Consider the following 19577-nt stretch of genomic DNA (forward strand, 5'->3'; position numbering starts at 1 on the left):
GTGTGTGGATTTAAAGATATAAAGAAGTCAAAAGGTACCTGTAGTTGGGAATTTAAAACTAAAAAAGAAAATAAAACCTTGAAAGCCCTACAGATGGGAGAAAATGGAATGAGGAGAGGGGCTCTGGTCCTTGTTTTTCTTTCTGGGAAATGGGACTACTTGGGATTAACAAACGAAGATGCTTATAGGAAGGGCTGGGGTAGCTTTTTATTGTACATTGATGTTGGGAGAGGCAGACAATGGTCCCTAGCCTAATCATAACAGAATCAGGGACAGATTTGTCTGTGTGCCCAAAGCCTGATTTCTGCACTGGCAAAGCCAACACTGTCCTGTGAGCAGCAGCTTGTGATTCACAAGTGTGTTTTATATTTCCAGCGTGGATCCTAAAAACACTCCCCCTTCTCTCCCACCCACCTCTCCAGACCCCCCAACACAAGCCTCCCACAGAGAAGTCAAGTCGTGTGACAGCTTTTCACCTCGAGCCAAGGCAGGAGCCAGTGGCCAGTTCTGCCCTGTGACACGCACACACATAGCCTCCAGCAGTCACATGGGTTCCAGCTGCCACCACTTGCCCTCTGTCCCTGACCTGGTACTCTTTCCCTGGCAGACCTCCTGAGCTGACTTGTCCCTCCAAGCAATGGCGTGGCAGACAGTTGGACTGAAGGACTGAGTGCCAACTGGCTCGGACTGCTCCATCGAAGCTGATCTCAAGGTGGGAACCCTTCCAGGAGTCTCCTGGATACCATGTATTGTGCCCCAGAGGGAATTAGGTCCCTTACTGGCCTGAAGTAGAAGTAGACAGAGCTGTTCACTGTGGGTTCACCGCAGCCAACCACAGCCAGGGGCCCCAGGAGCAAAGAACTTGAGCCCAGCATGCTGAGTGAGGTCATATAGGCAGTCAAGGGCATGTCCAGTGTAGCTCATGGGGAGACTAAAAGTCAGACGCTGGGGCCTTGGAGAACAGGGGAAAGGCAAATACAGAAGATGTCATCTGTATGAACACTCCTCAAACACAATTCAACAATAACAACAACAAATCCTACTCTGGCACAATGGTTCTCACCTGGGAACTGTTTTCTACAAGGGGACATTTGTCAATGTATGGGGACATGTTGGATTGTTGGAGCTGTGAAAATATCACTGTCATTAGTGGAGAGGCCAGGGATGCAGTTGTAAAGTGTTCTAGGATTGGCTGGCCCCAGTATGGATGATGCTGTGGTACTCAAGCCCTGGTCTGAGAGAAGGCATTCCTGAGGAGTATTTGAACTAGGGTCTATAAAATCAACCCAGAGGAATAAGCCATGGCTGTCATTTCCAGACATGGAACCCTTCAGAGCCTGCCCAGCATCTCAAATTGAAAGCCAAGGCCTCAGCAGGCTACAAGTTTCCCTTCCACAAGCTTGGCCCGACTTCCCCCTGGACTTCACCTTTCCCTGGGTTTTGTCCAGGCCAAACAAATCCACATGCTCTATGCACTCCACAGCTCTTCACTAGGTAGAAAGGCTTCTGTTTCCTATCTAGGATTCTCTCCTCTCACTTCTGTCAGACAAATACCCTTCCTGTTGAGTCCAGCTGTGACATTTCCTCTTTCCTTGTAGGTGTCCCACATCCTCCAGAAAGCCACTCTGCTGTGGCCTCATCCAGGGTAGGTGCTGGATTGGTTGTGTAACAGACTCTGCCACCAAACTGAGCTCCCTCAGCATACAACTTCTCTTCCCAGTGCAGAGCAGACCTTAAACAGTGGGAGCTGTTGGCTGGTCATTGGTCTTCCCCTGACCATGTAGTAAAGGAGCACTCCTGGCCTTTAATGACAGAATATACTTGGGGAACTGAAGACAATACAAAGGAGGAATGTGATGTCAGCTGGATCACCAAAAGAAGGCAAGAAAGCTAGGGAGACCACACAGCAGAGTAAAAGTACTTGCCCTGAAGATGTGAGTACCAGAGGGCAGCGCCCCAGAACCTTTGAGGTAGGAGGGAGGGAGGGATGGAGGGAGAGGGAGAGAGAGAGAGAGAGAGAAAGAGAGAGAGAGAGAGAGAGAGAGAGAGAGAGAGAGAGAGAGAGAGAGAGAGATCCCCAGAGCAATCTGGCTAACTAACCAGAACCAGCAAGCGCCAGGTTCAGCAAGAAGTCCTGTCTCAGTCAGTAATAGTGACTGAGAACCTTGGCATCATTTAGGATCAAAAGAACAAAGAACAGAGCAGGTAATGCTACTAAAACAAGCACTTTGCACTGTTTCCTTGACACTTATCCATTAAAGATTTTTACATTATAATTTTATGGCTTCAATTCTGATTGTTTAGGAGGCATTATCACTTTCCTTGTAAAGAAATATGCTGTGTATCATTTCCTAAGACACAAATGGACAAGAAAGAGTTAAATCACTAATTATATAAATAATAGTGAAGGAGACATGCATACATATTCACATATGCAAGTATTCATACGCACATGTACTCATTACACACACATGCATACACACAACACACACATACACACAGAAGGAGGGAGATAGAGACAGGAAAGAATATTGACAGACCAAGGAAGACTCAGGGAGTCATTCAGTGTGAGATACCAAAGGTGAGGCGGCCCCCAGCTCCAGAAGAGGCTCCGTAGGCTTCTGACACACCTCAGGCTGGCCATGAAGCATCCAAGAGCAGGATTTCTGACAAGTGCTTAGCAGTGTTTGGCGTGAAGAACTCATGTTTTTCTCAAATCACCCTCATACAGAAAATGAAATGTTAAGATGCCTTTCTATTTTACATGATGAAGATCTCTATGCTCAAGGAGGTGAAGAGATTGTCTCCAGATTCCCAAGTCCTGCTCCTTCCCTCCTTCCCTTTGGGCTGTGACACAGCATTCTGTGTCGGCCAGGACAATATCAAATGGCTTGTTTTTACATCATTGATTTTACTTTGATGAGCATTCCCAGGAGTCAGCAAATGACAAGCTGTTCTCCAATACATCCTGTATCCTTGTTTTGAGGGAGCTGTGTTGGGATGTAGTTGAACAATAGTGAAACGCATGTATTGAAAGTGTATAGCTGGGTTAGAATTGGCTTGTTTAGGTTCACTGTAACCCCTCAAATTAAAATGATGTCTTCTCCTATATTTTCCATTGTCTCCACTTTTCTTCACGATCTTCACAGGCAGCAACCATTGACCTGTTTTCCATTGCTATTGGCTAATTTTCAATTCCTTAGCATTTACATAAATGTACTCATGGTATTCACTATCTTATTTGTCTTCAGCCACACAATACAACTACCCTGATGTTCAAGTATCTTATGGCGTGGCTCAAGCGCCCACTCCTTTGTATTGTCTAGTAGCATTCCAGTGAACCTTTACATGACAAGTTGTTTACCCATTTACTTGCTGGTAGATATTTCCAGCTTGGGATAATTACAAATAAAGCTTCCATGGCCATTTGCAAAATGGTCTCTGTGTGTACACGGTCTTTATCTTTGTATCAGAAATGTCTGTGTCATAGGATCAGTGTATACTTAACCTTTTAAGAGATTGTCACATTGTTTTCCAAAGTAATGGTATCATTGTACAGTTTCACCAGCAGATGATGAAAGTTCCAGTTCCCCTGCATCCTCACCAATACTAGGAATGATTAGTCTTTTTAAGGTTTGCTGTTTTCGTGGGTAGTGGCACCACACTCTGACTTAGTTTCCATTGAAGATGTTGGACATATTTTCATGTGCTTACCTCCCAGCCATCCATCTTTACTGGTGAAATGTCTACTCAAAGACAGACATCTAGAATTTTTTTTCTTCTAGATGTCAAACACAGTTAAGATTGTAATTGTGAACCTGGTTTTTGGAACCAACCAGATCTGGTTTTATTTTCTGACTTGAGCACTCGTGCAATATAGAAAGTGTCTTACCTTTCTAAACTTTACTCTCTTCTGTATGAAATGAAAAGACTACAGCTAATAAACTTTTGGGTGAAGATCAAATAATGTCTGTGAAGTACCCGACTTAAGGCTCTACACACAAATATTAATAAATAGTATTCAAATTATCATAATGTCTTCCACTGATCTAATCTGAATTATCACCAAAAAAAGACCTTTAGTATATCTCAGAAAACAATCCCCATGAGGTACATAATAAGTGGGATTTAGTACAAATTGTATCAGAGCCAAAGGAGCCCTTAGAGATATTGAATATAAGCCCATACTTGGCTCAGGTCCTCCAGAAATCAAAGCCCAAGGCAAGAACTCCAATTTGGGGACTTTATTTGAATGGTAAAAACACAGTGATCTGAGCAGGGGAGAAAATGGAGACATGAGACCGTTAGCATGCAAAGTACCACTACCCCTAAAAGATGCCAAAGAGATATGCTTGGTCTCATGGGCAACTTAGAGCAAGGAGCACGGCAAGAGAGATAAACTGTGTGTACAAGACTGAGCCTTGTCATAGGCTAGTGTCTTGGCTTCTTTTTCTGCTCCAGATAAGACAGCACTCAGACAAAAGCAACTTAAGAAAGCAAGAGTTTGTTTGAGCTAACAATTGCAACATGCAGTCTCATCATGGAGAGGACGGCAAGGCAGCAGGAGCTTGAAGCAGCTGGTCAAGCGACATTTCAACTGCAGTCAGAAGAGAGCGTGGATGAATCCACACTAGTACTCAGCTTCTCTCTTCTTCATTCGGTCCAGGACCCGGCTCAGGAAATGGCAGTAGCCATATTCAGGGTAGGTCTTTCTAACTCAGTTAACCCAATTGAGAAAACCCTTCCCAAGCAGTCTTGGAGGCCCAGCTCCCTGGTGATTCTTGATTCTGTCAAGTTAACAATACCACTATATTAACAATAATACAATGGCCATAAGCACATTCCTGAGTCAAGGTTTTGAGGGTGTGGGGTTTGGAGGGAATATATCCCAGACGCCATTAGTATTTAGAGGAGGGATGGGGATAAGGAAGGAAAAGGCAGAAAGCTAATCCACAGTGTGGAGAGGAGCAGGTTTCTCTGATGGATGTCAGGAGCTCAGTCCTACTGAAGATCTTTGGGAGACAATAGGAAACACATTTTAGGGTTCCTCACTATCCCCCAAGGAAATAAAAATGGACCCAATTGCTAGCAGAAATGAATCTTTGGTTTGTATTGAAACATTCAGTGCCACATCTGCCCCATGATGAGGGTAGAGATGTCAGTCATCAAGCTTTTCCTTAAAAGGACAGAGTAGAGCTGTTCCAGGTCTGCAGCCCAGTTGGTTTCTGTTGCAACTGGCCAACCCTGAGGTTGTAATTCAGACGTAAGCAATTTGTAGACAAATAGGTATGGCTGTGCCCTGCCACAATCTTATTTTCAAAACCAGGCAGGCTGACTGCAGGTCATAGTCTTCAGATCCACGGGGTACCAGCACAATACATCCCATTTATCAGATGGAGAAGCTGAGACCAAGTAGAGAAAGGGAGCTAGTTGTGTAAGCAGGCTGAGACACATCTGACTTTCTGACCAGTACTCAGTGATGTCCATCTTGCAAGTCCTGTGTTGAGGGAACTGGCAGACAGAATCCTTTTGGGAATTATCCACGTAACCTCTAATTCTTCGACGCATCAGTTTGTTTCCTCTTGTTGGCTAGAAAGGCTCCAGGGACTGAAGCCTTCCAGTCTCCAAGAATGCCACAAAGTAACTTCCTGTCCCACGTCACTGACCGAGGCTGCTTTGGAAGCCTCCCCCGGGGCCAGGCCCTTTGCCATCAGCCTCAGCCTCAGAAGCCTTGGCATTGCATCTCCCAGGCCTGGCCACAGAGCACAGAGTGAAAAAGCAGTTAGAGCTTTGGATCCTGTAAAAACTCTAAAAATATCCAGGAATGTGTGCACATATGTGGCCCTTCTGTGATCAAAACATCTGGAGAGAAGATCAAATCCTGCTTTAATCAACCTAAACTTATGCAAAAACTGTGGGTAGGAGCGGAAGTTCAGTCATTCACTTTACTCGAGGGGAGAGAAAGGACATCACAAAATTTGTGGTTGTTGTTGTTCTTCTTTCTAAGACAAAAAATAGGAGAATCCTTCCCTGGGGTGAGACCTGGACCTCTGCTTCCTTGGGATCCTGGGGATTATTTCTCCTAAGGGAGAACATGGGTGGAAAGTTCATGGCTACAAGCTAGGATTCCTGATTTGATGTTTTTTTTTTAATTTTTAAAGAAAAGGACAATTAAAATACTAAGTCCTTTAGTGAAAAACATTAGGCGGGACATCAAATGACCAAATGACACCTTCAAATGTGGGATTTGAAGAAGGGCTGTTGTAACCAGGCATTTGCAAGATAGAGAACCTGAGACCTAAGGAGAGCTTGCCTGGTGGTGCAGCGAGTAGGAAGGGGCAAGGCTGACATGTGGTCATCTGAACTCTCAGCACACTGATGCACTGGAAAGAAGAGTTGGAGTCAAACTTCTGTTCTGGCTCTTCTTGGCTCTGCCAGAGGACCACCTCTGCTGAAGATGACTAGCTTTGCCTGGAGAAGCCAGGCTTAGAACCTGAGCAGCTGCTTGCTCTGAAGGATAAACAGAGGCAGGTGAATATGTACCATCTCCGTAACTCATTATGGCCCAGACTAGAATAGAGTATCTTGATTATTTGAGTTAACTGATGGCTGAATTCATTGGGACCCAGGCTTTCATCCTTGATTAGTAGCAAGTAACTAAACTCTTTCCTGATGCAAGGCCCTAGCTATAGGGCAAGGTACAGACTGCTGCCAAAAGCTTAGGCTGAGTAGCTATGCCATTTATCCACTCTGTTTTGATCTGAGCCACTCATGGCTCCTGTTGGCCTCTGAAGAGTGAGTAGAAGCTTTGCCCCTCACTGTTCCAACAGACAGGAAGACCCAGAGAAGGACCTCTAAAAGAGAAGATGCAGAAGAAGAAGAAGGCTCTTGGCTTAGCTTGCTACTTGTACACCAGAATTTCCCAGCCTGGCCTTTGTGGTGGTCCGTAATCCAAGCATGGTCTTGACTTATCCTCAAAACAGTTGTCACCAAGTATGCTTTCTAGAGGCTTCTGTTTCTCTCCAGTTATTCCAAAGACTTGTGTCCAGGGCCATCATGGCATAACTATCACTCATAAGAGAGGAAGTCATTCATCTCAGAACAACTCAAGCAGTGTCTCAGTAACTCCTTCCCTGGGTCCCTCTCCACTATTGCCACTTGGTCCCACATATGTCCATTGAGATGGGAGGTCCACACATCCAAGGTCTTTATGCGTACTCTTTAGTGCAGCCTCCCACTCCCTGTTCTTAGCTTAAAAGTCATGCTCTTTCTTACCATTCATGTGGTTAACAAGCCCCAGACTTCATACAGGACATCCAAGGACAATAAGTCATGACTACAGTCAAGCATCCCAGACTTGCCACCACCCTCTCAAGATGTCATTCTGTAACCCTTCCCACTCTGATCAGTCCACAGAAATATTAAATAAGCATGCTTTCTTTGCCACAAAGGAAAAACTCAAATTATATAGAGACCTCCCTTGCCTTTTATTTCTTCCTGCTCTGATTGATTTCAGCCCTAGACATTATAGGCCCATGTTGAAGAAACGAGTCTCTTGTTCTGCAGCTGCAAACAGACTGGGCCACCATCTCCCACAGCACCACCTCCCAGGTGGAAATCTCCAATCTTACAAAATCAGGAGTCAATCTGTCTGACAGGTACAAGGGAACAAGCTGAGATGCCCATTGGTTGGCCCCAAATCTAGACACAATGGAAGAGTTAAGAATTAGAGGAAAGGTCCCATGAGGAATCAGGCAAGATTTTCCTACTCAATGATTGCAGCTACAGCACTTAAGTTGGAAAAAAACAAACTTTGAGAGCCTATTGGCTGCAGACCACTTTCTGGAGAGGTAAGCCGCCCTCTTTGTGCCTTCTAGAACATTTTATTCACAGACTGCACTCTTCTGACCTGGGTGATGGGGTACTGCCCTACTGTAATGCTAAGATAACAATGGCAAAAGAATTTCACACATTCACTTGCCTGCCCTAATGGCTTAATACAGCTGCCCAAGGCATCCATCCAGAGGAGAAAGATTCTAGGTTTGTCAAGAAGGAAGGAAGAAAGGAAGGGAGGGTGGGAGGGAGGGAGGGGGGGGGGGAGGGGGGGAGGGGGGGAGGGAGGGAGGGAGAAGAGGGGAAGAAGAGGGGAAGAAGAGGGGAAGAAAGGGGAGAGAAGGGAAGCAGAAGAAGAAGGGAGGGAAAATCTATCCTAGAATTTCAATAAACTCAGCTAGATCATGTGGAGGGTTCCTTTTCTTAATCAGAAGTCACAAGTGCACTGGTCTACTTTCTGCTGCTTACAACAAAACACCTGATATGTGCCACAGGGCCAGTTCCCCTCAACATGACTACATTGGAGACCAAGCCTCAACATGAGTTTGGTTGGGCATAAATCATATTCCAGTCATTAAAACATGAGTAATTGCTGTCCCACTGTACCCCAGGGACCTACTCCCATGCCCAGGGCAAATACATTTGGGGCTGCTAGCATCTGTGTATGACTTCCAGATTATTCATCCTTTGACCTCATCCAAAGTTGGACTGTCATTGGCTGTCCAGAAGCTGAGAATGCCATAGGGAAAACTGCAAACCACACAAAGAAATCAAAAAGGGTTTACCACAGTCCAGAAAGGAATTCCTCTTGAAAAAAATATTGTTATTATTATTGTGTGCTCTCTGTCTCTGTCTCTCTGTCTCTATCTGTCTGTCTGCCTCTCTCTCTCTCTCTCTCTCTCTCTCTCTCTCTCTCTGTGTGTGTGTGTGTGTGTGTGTGTGTGTTTGTGTGTGTGCATTCAACATATGTGTGAGTGTGGAAACTATGTTTTAATGTATCCCCCTATCACTTTATGTTTTTTTTTTTTTTTAGATGAATCTCTCACTGAACCTGAGTTTAACTGGTTTGGTTAGATGGCTGGTCAATGAGTTGACATCTGTCCGTGTCTGCTGCTCAAGAGCTGAGATTACAAGCATGAGCCACCACTGCCAGCTTTTTATGGGGATGCTGGGATCTGAATTCAGGTCTCTATGCTTGTTCATCAAGCACTTGAGCAATTGAACAATCTTTGATAAGAACCTTCATCAACCTGATGAAGGACGCTGACAGCAAAGGCCCCCCCATTGGAAGAGCCATCCCAAAGATGATGAACTCTATCTTTGAATGTCAGTTTTTACTGGAAATGCTATGGAAAGAGTTTAGAGCCTTGGTGTAATTTAACTCTGTGTTATCTCTCACAAGCTCAGATTCTGCATGTGTGCTCCTCAGATGGTTTGAGGAAGCTGTGGCACCTTCTCAAGGTAAAGCCTCACTGGTGGAACTTGATCGATCACTCCTGGTTCCTGGTCTTCTGGAATGTGAGCAGACTCTGCCACATGCTCCCACGACCATACCCTCCCCTTCATGAGAGACTGAAACCCCACCAACCCCAAGTCAATCTTTCCTCCTTCAAGTTGCTTCTGTGAGATGTGGTTTCAGCCACATAAAAGTGGCTAATGGAAGCCTGGGAAAGATAGACCAAGTGGGTCCTTTCCTGTCTTAAGAAGTTATCAGTCTGAATTATGCCATCCACCCCAGCTGCTGGTCCTTGACCACTGAAGTCCCTCCTTCTCTGTGATGGCGAAGCTTGAATAAAGATGCCGCATATCCTGGTGTGGTGAAGAGGAGTGTGTAGAGCATCAGCACACATCGAGTGCAAGGGCTGATGGCTCCACTCTAAGTAGAACCACTGATGGCTAGTGACAGGAAATAGTAGGTACACGTGACACAGGGGCTCTTGCATTGCCAGGACAGGAAAAGTATGAGGTCATATGGGTTTTTAAAGCATGCATGTATATCACCCGCTTTTCCTAAAGTCCTATCGGTCTATGCTTTTCCCTTTAGAAACTGTGCGCAGGCACACGGTATATGATCCAGCTTCCTGACAGCTTTGGGAGATGCCAAATATTTAATGACACCCCACCTCGAAACAATAAATACATTTGAGTCAGTTCAGACTCCTGGGGAAAGGGATGCTGAAAATTTGATGAAAGGGATTAATAAATTATAACCAAGCTATTAAGATGTGAATCGCTAAAGACGCCTGACACTCTTTTCCTTCCTCTAATTAGAATTAGGAAACAAATAAACAGACTTACCTCCCTGTGCTCAGAGCTCTGCCCCACCTCTCCAAGGCCACTGCTTGTCCAGCTCACAGACTTTCATTTAGACAGTAAGACGGCTTTCACCGATGGGCAGTAAGGTTCTGACAGTCAGTTTAGAGACAGTGTTCTGATTCTCTAAGCCAGATGTTAGGACCTTATTGATGAGATGCCAATCACACAGCTGGGGAAAGAGAAGGTCCAATTTGTGGGCCATGGGGTATCTTCCCAATCAAAGTCTTCCTGCTGATGGATTTCAGGGCCTGCTTCAAGCTGCATGATAAGACTCAAGCTTCCCAGAAGGAAACTTAGATTGTTTGCCCACCTTTGCTTTCTGTGTAGGCAGAAGCTGAGTCCAAAGGAGAGGGAGCCTGTTGTCCAAACACATGCAGATTGTGATAATAAAACCCATACCACTTGGCTGGAGATATGGCTCCTTCATAAAGGGTTTGCCATAAAAGCATGAGAATCTAAGTTTGGATGCCCATGACCTATGTGAAAAGCTAGGTGTGGTCGCATGCACATATATGTTACCCCAGCAGTAGCAGGGATGGGGAAGAAACAGACAGACTCCTGAAGCTCATTTGCCAGCAACCTAGGCAATGAGTTTCAGGTTCAGTGAGAGACGACTTTAAAACATAAAAGGTGGGGAAGAATCAAGGAAGAACACCACACACACACACACACACACACACACGTACATACACATATGTGCACACACATGCACACACACATACTGCCACACACACAAACATAAACACACAGTATGTATACTACACAACACACACACACACACAAATAAAATTTATAGAGGAACCCTAGTCCTCTGACCCCATAGGGGTCATAGATCATGGTTTTTCCACATCTGTTTCTGTACCTATTGTGGGGACTCAATCCGATAGATTGTGCCTCCTGATCCAATTAATTCCTGGAGCAACTCTTTGTAGTACAATCATCAGAGGATGTCTACTGGGGCAAGAAGGGAACCCTGACATTTTGCTTAGATAGAGACTGGATGGCTCTTTCCACTTAATAATTGTCATGGAAGTATGTCATACAAATTCAGTCTGAGTACAGAAACTGACTCTTGCTCATGTCCACATCCCAGAACAAAGACAGCATAGATGAGTCCAGGGTGGGCATGAAGGGTAAAATGAGGAAATCATGAAAATGTGTCTTATCTCCAGACGTTCATTTTGCTTTTAAGTGAAGAGTGACTCAAAGCCAAGAATGGACATGTGGCTCAACGCCAACAATGCAAAAACACACTTTCCCCCAAATATTTCATGGGTTCTGCTTCATCACAATCTTCAGCAAACACCCAATCAGGTTTGTCATCCCCCCAGTGATAAATATAGAGAAATAAGACACAACCTCTGGAGTTCCCTGACTAGGAAGAGAGACGGATGTCCCAGGGGTTGCAACCTGAGATGATGATGCTCCGTGACAGATGTATGCAAGGGTGGAGATGACAGCTGAGCTAAGTGTTGAAGGATAAGTCAATCGGGGAGATGGCAAAGAAAGTGGGTTCAGACAGAGGAGATGCTAGATCAAGACATGAGATGGTCTGAGAAATCTCGGCCAGTGGAAATACTACAGGTACATTTTAAAGTAGCAAAAAACCAAAAAATGTAGATTGGTTTGTTTGTTTCTTTTCTGAGAAGAGGCCATCACTGAAGAGTGAAAGAAGTGTCAGTCTGCAACAGAATTAAGGAAATAAAAACCCAACATTGCCATTTATAGTTGTTGGCACAGACTTCCTATGCCAAGCTTCTGAGCCACCCAGCTACCACACCATGACTAGACTATGCCATCTCCAGAGAGGGTTGCTGAGGAAGTGTGCCCAGGAGGACTGGTCAGGACTAATGTGATCATTGCTTCTCAAATTTTCAGTCCTACTTGCTGAGACCCAAGGATGTGAAATCATTGGACCTAGCATCATAGATCCAAGTTCAAATCCACACCATGCTGTCTCTTGGTGGGGGTCTTCTTCTGTCATAGTGTTTAACAATTCCAACATCTTCCCAAAATTGCCTCCATGGTGATTCCTGTCAGAACACCCAGGACACTCTAAAGCTCAAGGAGGGAGACACTTCCCCATCCTCTGTGGCACTCCAGGTACCTGCCTACAATCTCTCCTCATGGGCCTGGAAGTGTGATCTCCAGGGGTGTGGGCATGTCTTGCCAGTCTGTTGCATTTTTTTACGAGTGGAATAGTATTTACACTCTCCCGGGCCTTCCTGTCTTCTTACTGTGCTTCTGTCCCTACACCCAAGATGAAGAGTTATGTGTCAGCCTTAAGGGCCAGAAGTATCATCACTTTTCCTAAGGCACCCACTCCTCTCTCTCACACAGTCCCTCTCTCTTCTGGCTTTTCTGTGCCCTCGGGAACTTCCCTACCATCTGCAAATGCTAAGTTAACTCACATTCCACAAAATACTGGATTCACAGAGCACAAAGTTGCTTTCCAGTCCACCCTAGAGTGCTGAACACAAGTTGGGTCAACCTCCCAGGCAAAGAGATTCCAGGCCTGACTCTGCCATCTACTGGTTGCCAGTCACAGCCTGCATTAGAAACCAGTGGCTATGGAATACTCACCCAGCCATGCCAAGGCCTGACAAGAGGCACCCATGATTACTTTCTCACTGGGATGCACATCTGGCAGCCTCATTGTCCGTTCCCCATTGCTAGACCATGCAGATGTGAACATGTCCTAGTTCCGTGTGGCCAAGTGTTCCTGGTCAGTCCCAGCATTCCTTACAGTCCAGCCATCTCCTTTCTAACTTCCAGAAAGCCTCCGCCATGCGTAGTGAGTGAAGCACACATTGCCCCATTTCTAGCGCATTATTTTTGCCCCTCTTATTATAGCTCTTTGGCTATTTCAATGAGATTTTTGCATGGGAGTGGAATAAAATGCATATATTCATATTTTTGTCTTGGACCTCATCAAAGTATTGAAGCGGATAGGTTATTTCGAGATGCATTTCTGACTGAAGGATATTCTGACTCCTTTGGTGCTAACTGGCCCACACGTTAATTACCGAATTTGAATCCTGACTCCTCCACCTTGTACCAACTGCATAACCTCTCTGAGTCTGTTATCTCACCTGTAAAATGGGAGTGGTGCCATCTATTATGACATGTTCCACTGAGGCTGTTAGGTCCCAGCTGGTGACACTACTTGGGAAGGTTCTGGAAGGTCTTAGGTTTGGGAGGCAGGCATCCTTGGAAGAAATAGATCAACAAACGGGTTTTGTCCACTTCTATAGTCTCCTTACTCTGCTTCCTGGCCACCAAGATGTGAACGGCTTTGCTCTGCCATGCCCTTCCACCATGACAGACTGATACCTATGAAACCAGGAGTCAATATAAATCTTTCCTTCCCAAAAGTCTTTTATGTCAGGTATTTGGCCACAAAGACACAAAAGTGATACACTTCTATTCACACAGGGTGTTGTAAACTTGATAATTACCAATTACTCATCATAGGTATTCAATTCCACACTGTCCTCCTGTGTTTAGGTTTAAGTGTTTTTATTGAGTTTTTCCCCCCTCCTATAATATCATCAAAATCTGGGGAAGATAAATTTTGTAAAAACTACATATGACCCGGAAATGAGCGAAGTAAACAAATACTGAGAAGCTCTTTTAGACAGAAAGCTATGCATTGCATAGAGCCCAGCCTTACTGAGTCATCTGGGGACACATTGTAACAGGTTGTGATGTAAATCTGATACAATCTCCACTTTTCTGGTATCCTTTCCCCTGGAGTGTCTTTTTTTTAAAAAAGATTTATTTATTGTAGGTATATGAGTACACTGTAGCTGTCTTCAGACACCAGAAGAGGGCATCCAATTCCATTACAGATGGTTGTGAGCCACCATGTGGTTGCTGGGAATTGAACTCAGGACTTCAGGAAGAGGAGACAGTACTCTTAACCACTGAGCCATCTCTCCAGCCCCATACCAAAACTCTTAAGTCAAACATCAGCTTGTAGTTTCTAGGCAAAAATCTCAGGCAGAATGCAAAGCTCCCAAGTCCCAGCCACCATGCCCAAAATGATAATCACTTGAGAATGTTAATTGAATGCTATAATTATAGACTATGCATAATAGGCATTTTGCACTGATGTTGTACACTGCCAAGAAAATATTTACTTGGCTAACTCAAGTCCATGACCAAGTCTATTTTTTTCACAGCAGAAATAATGCTCTCATTTGGCATCAGCAGACGCACCCGTGGGAAGCATCCTGGATGCTGAAAACATAGTCAAGATGTCTCATGCATGTGCCCCCTTATAAGTCATATGCCTCCTTCCTCTGCAAGAATAGCCCTAAGTCTTGTGTGGGCTCTTTTTTCTTCCTTCCTTACTTTTCAAGAAATTAGCTGCTTGTTGGAGATTCGTTGAGGACAAACAGGAGAGCCTGGAAATTGGGTTCAGGTTTCTTGTCTCACATCCTCTTTCATTGAATCTATTCTTACTCTAGTTATCGGTTTCTCTGTGGCTTTTGGTCCATGCCATTCAGTAAAGCATTTTAAAAGCACAGGCTGTGTGGTGTTTAGGGGTTTTTTTTTGACTTGTTGTTATTGTTGTTGTTTATTGACACACAGTTGAGTCATCTGGAAAGAGGACTCTCAACTGAGAAAATACCTCCATCAGATTAGCCTAGATGCAAGTCTGTGGGTCATTTTCTTGATTAAGGATTGATGTAGAAGATTCTAGCCAACTATAAGAGTGACACCCTGGGCAGGCAGGTTTATGTTGTGTAAGAACTGAGCAAACTGAGCAAGCCATGAGTAGCAGTGATCTCTACAGACCACTCCTCCATGGTCTCTGCTTCAGTTCCTCCCTCCAGGTTCCTGCCTTGAGTTCCTGCTCTGACTTCCCTTCATGAAAGACTGTAAGCTGTAAGATTAAATAAACCCTTTCCTCTCCAAAACAGGCTGCCTCATCCCAGGCAGGTGCCCTCCTCACTAGTTGGTCTCTGACAGTGGACATGGTGGGTGGATATTATCTCTCCCTCCTGCTGCTGACTTCCCAGGCATTCCTTCAAGTCCATCTGTCTTCTTCAGGGATGATCTGTCTGTCTGCATGACTACCTAGTCTTGAAGTGTATGGTTCTACTCACCTTTAGGAAAATCTCAAAGCAGACTCTATCCCTCTGACTATCTTTCAAGTTTCACAAGATTGGGAGGGGGGCTTTAGGGCTTAGAGTTTGGGGATGTGGACTTGACTCAGTAAAAGACAGCATTCTTTCCTTCATGTGCGTCCCTTGTTGAAGTCTGTGGGTATCCCAGGACAAGAAGTGTAGCTGCCTTATTCCTGCCGTCTTTAATCAGAAATCCCAAAGGCCTTTGGGAAATCCAAGTCCTTTGGTTTGTTTCTTGACCCTCTGTGTTGTGGTTAGTTTTATAGATTTCCAAAAGGCCAGCTGTGGACCGAGATGGGGTGTGTACACTTTTTCAGTGCATTGTCTGCCACCATCTCCACCACTTCCCACTTCAAGTATGTTGATTTCTGTCCATCTCCTTGCAAGTGGCCTCATCCTTTGTCTGTCATGCCTGTCATTCAATCTGTAAATGTCTGTGCCTTCTAAATCTCTTCTAAAGAGAAACTCCTCAGGTTTCCCTATCTCTCCTCCAGCCAGAAGAGTAAACTGTGCTTGCAAGATGTGTGATTAGTTCTTTTCTTTCAAGACCAAATTCTAAAGAAGTCTGCAGTGGTGCCTCAAGCCTCAAGTGATCTGGCAGAGTGGCGAGGCTCCCTAGGAGCACTCTCAGCTAGTGCTGTGGAGAGTGCTTCCTTCTAGGCTTGATTGAAAGGGCTCCAGGGTGAATGGCTCTCAGGCAGGTGCCCCACACTGTACTCCTTCTCTGGAGGCCCACTGACATTACAGGGATGAGCCTCAGTTGGCTGAAGCGTCCCTCATTCCTCCCTCCGCACACCCCACTTGGGGACCTCAAGCGTTAGAAGCACGGAATAAGTAACATCCTGCTCACCAGCATTCCCACCTGCTTTCTGCACCTGTTTTCTTGGGTTCCCGATCCAAGGGGAGAGGAAAGATGATTCAACCTTGCCTGTGTGTTTATCCTGCTGGTAGACTATCATTAAATATGGAAAATCATGCAAGTAGAATTCCAAAGAAATGGATCAGCAGACTGACAGCTCCCCTGGACTCATCCATGTGGCTTAAGTAACCAATTAAAAAAAAAAAATTCAGGATTCAGAAGAGGAGGGAGGACCTAGCCAAGCCCTTCCCTGTGAACAGAGCAGCAGGTGAAAGGGTCCGTACTCAACAGCGACTCCTGCTGGCGAGCTCCCTACTCACAGCAGCCGTAAGTGGGAGGAGTTTCTGTTCAGTCTCCCAGTCACCCTGCAAACTATTACCCTGCTAAATGTGCAAAGATATTGAAGATTTTAGAAGAGAACAGGAGAGACCAGATGAGTTTTATCAGGTGCTTTCGAGGTTGGTAATGGCTGCTTTAAAATGTTTTCACGTTTGACTTTGAATGAGTCTTCCAAGACACTGCAGACAATGAGGCTGACCTTAAACCTTTCAGCTTGAAGTAGTCTGAAATTTCCTTAAACCTCGCCCCTGTGATGCTTTCAGGGTGGCCTTAAAATATGCCTACCATGTCTTCTCCCCATGGTAAGCCCTTGGTGTGGGTAGGCCAGCTATACCACTTAATATTACCAAAGCATCCAAATGTGGCTCTGGTGTTCTCAGTGTGATTATAAAATTACTAAATGCTCTTTTAACTGTATCAATATCACAAGACTTTTGAACTAAAAAACCTCAAGGGAGCTCTAACCTGAACTTTTTGGAGAGAAAGATGCCACGCAGGTACAGTTTCCCATTTTAAACTGTACAAGGATAAACTATGACAAGCAAATTCCTCTACAGCGTTTGCATTATCTCCTTTAACACTGACTTCCCGGACAAAGAAGTATAGGATTAAACTTCAGCCTCAAGATACTCAGCGGCCCTCTGCCTGGGACCTTGTTCTGGGACCTGAGACTGGGGAAGGAAGGGACGGAGAGAAGGGCGTTGGTGAGGATGGTACCTGGGGAGATCACACACAAAAGACCAGAACAGTCAGCAGAGCTCCACGGCCCAGAAAGAAGCGAACGGCACCTGCTTGTATTTTGGAAACCAAGTTAAAAATGTGTTACAGACCCATGTGTTAAAGGTAGGAGGCCCAGAATCCCACTCATCTCTCCTCTCCCCAAATTGTACAAAATTGCCAAAGGCTTACACAAGTAAAGAGGGTGTTGCATAGAAATGGTTCCGTTTGGTTCTCAACTAGGATGAGCCTGACTGTCCCCACTCCTTTTTCGATGCTAGAGTTAGTCCTCAGACATCTACCCAGAACTCCTATCACACAGCCATCCACCTAGCCAGCCCATCTGACCCACACACCCACCATCCACCCAACTCTCCCAATACCTATCCAGGGACCTAAATGATATACCTTAACTTTAGCACTCAGTGAGCTCCTGAATCCTCCAGTTCCCCATAAAGCCTCGATGCAATGCTGCAGTGGCTCAGACATCTGCCCACTATAGAAGCTGCATCATTTTTCAGGAGTCCCCTGGGCATCAGGTTACCTATCTGTTCACCACCACACCACCCTGTCCCTGATCTGAGAACACTAATCTTTCCTCCCACAAGCACATCTATGAATCTATCATGGATGACCCAGAACTCAGAAACAGAAACCCCAAACCACCTGGATGGTTTCTTTATCTAATTTTGTTTCATTTTTAATGATTTCCTGGATATCTAGTATATTTTTGTATGCTAGCCAATCACCAGTAATGCTTTGGAAGTTTATCCAACATCACCTAGCTAGGGCTGAGAGTTGAATTTGAAAAGGAGTCTCTGAGCTTAGCAAATGGCATATCGGCCTCTGGCAGCCCTGAGTTTCACTGGATTTGCTGCTCTGACCTCAGAGTAGTTCTTCTCCCAGGTAATATCATCTTGGGATTTGGATGGAAGCTCTCATGTCTCTTTTATAGCACGGTCCCTCTGGTTTCTTCTCTTCTGGCTGGGTTCCTTCTCCATTTCCAGGTGTGTAAGAAATATGGACTCTTGACAGTGACATCACTGGGCATCCATACAGAAAAAAAATTAGTCACCCTACTCCAGAGACTCGACCAGGTGCCAGAAGTGTTTAAAGTCTGGATATTTTGGAACATTCTTAAAAGGTGGCCTATCGGGTAAGGAAATGTTTACCTGTAATTATCCCCAGAGCAAAGGTTAAGCACTTTGAAATATTGAACACATTTTTAAAAGATTATTTTCAAAATTTTCAAGAGGAGAAAATGTGAGAACATCTGTTTTTTAAGTCACTGTAAAATATTCATGTGTAAACTGCACAGTGCTTCTCTTTGAAGTCACTTGGTGATGAAAGTTCAGAATATCGCAGTTGGGAAGAGAAAGAAATTTCCCAACGAGGCTTTCCTAAGTCTTCCTATCTTACAACTCTCCCTATAATACTGCACCTTTCCTGGGGGATGGGTGCCATGGTATTTAAATAGAGGGTTTTAAAAATAAGAGTGGTCAAAAATAACTCCTTTTTTGGCAAGTGGGCGAAAGTCCTCAGAGCTGTTCTGGTCTCTAGAACATTACATAAAGGAGCCAGAAGCCATGAACCCAGATGTCCACGGCTGCGGCACTGTCCCACCCTCTATAGAACAGTCTCAAATTAATGAGGATTACTCAAGCTACGGAGCTCAGGGAGGTCCTTGGAAGTCCTTTGGTTCATGGACATTTTGTATTCCTTCCAATGGCTGTGTTACCATTGTTTAAAGAGTCCCAGGATGAGTTATTGGTAAGGTCAATGTAGAGATCTTTTAAATATAAAAATGCTTCCAGACTTTTTTTTAATGCACTCCCAAATGGTAGTATTTAGAAACATGATCTAGTGTCTACGGAAAGACAAGTTGGTCATCTGACTCACTTGATAAAATTTATGATGTCTGATAAGATTAAATTTAGGAGAGAAAAGATGAACCAGAAGGGGTATCATACACCTTCAATCTCAGCACTCGGCAGAGGCAGAGGCAGAGGCAGAAAGAGAGGCAGAGAGAGAGGCAGAGAGAGAGGCAGAGAGAGAGAGGCGGAGAGGCAGAGAGAGGCAGAGAGGCAGAGAGGGGCAGAGAGAGGCAGAGAGAGGCAGAGAGTCAGAGGAGGCAGAGGAGGCAGAGGCAGAGGCAGAGAGAGAGGCAGAGAGAGAGGCAGAGAGAGGCAGAGAGAGGCAGAGAGAGGCAGAGAGAGGCAGAGAGAGGCAGAGAGAGGCAGAGAGAGGCAGAGAGAGGCAGAGAGAGGCAGAGGCAGAGGCAGAGAGAGGCAGAGGCAGAGGCAGAGGCAGAGGCAGAGGCAGAGGCAGAGGCAGAGGCAGAGGCAGAGGCAGAGGCAGAGGCAGAGGCAGAGGCAGAG

The 19577-nt window shown here is 45.1% G+C and overlaps 1 long non-coding RNA gene across 2 annotated transcripts; it reads left to right on the forward strand.

Moving 5' to 3' along the window:
• Positions 1-609: 609 nt before the first annotated feature.
• On the forward strand, positions 610-3111 carry LOC114623610. 2 transcript variants are annotated; one of them, XR_003711790.1, is made up of 4 exons: positions 610-712; positions 1599-1645; positions 1721-1970; positions 2774-3111. It is a non-coding gene; the product is annotated as an uncharacterized LOC114623610 (long non-coding RNA). The 2 variants fall into 2 exon arrangements; XR_003711789.1 differs by having other exon boundaries at positions 1721-1934.
• Positions 3112-19577: the final 16466 nt, after the last annotated feature.

This window comes from Grammomys surdaster, unplaced genomic scaffold (assembly GCF_004785775.1).
Source record: "Grammomys surdaster isolate TR1022 unplaced genomic scaffold, NIH_TR_1.0 199, whole genome shotgun sequence".
NCBI lineage: Eukaryota > Metazoa > Chordata > Mammalia > Rodentia > Muridae > Grammomys > Grammomys surdaster.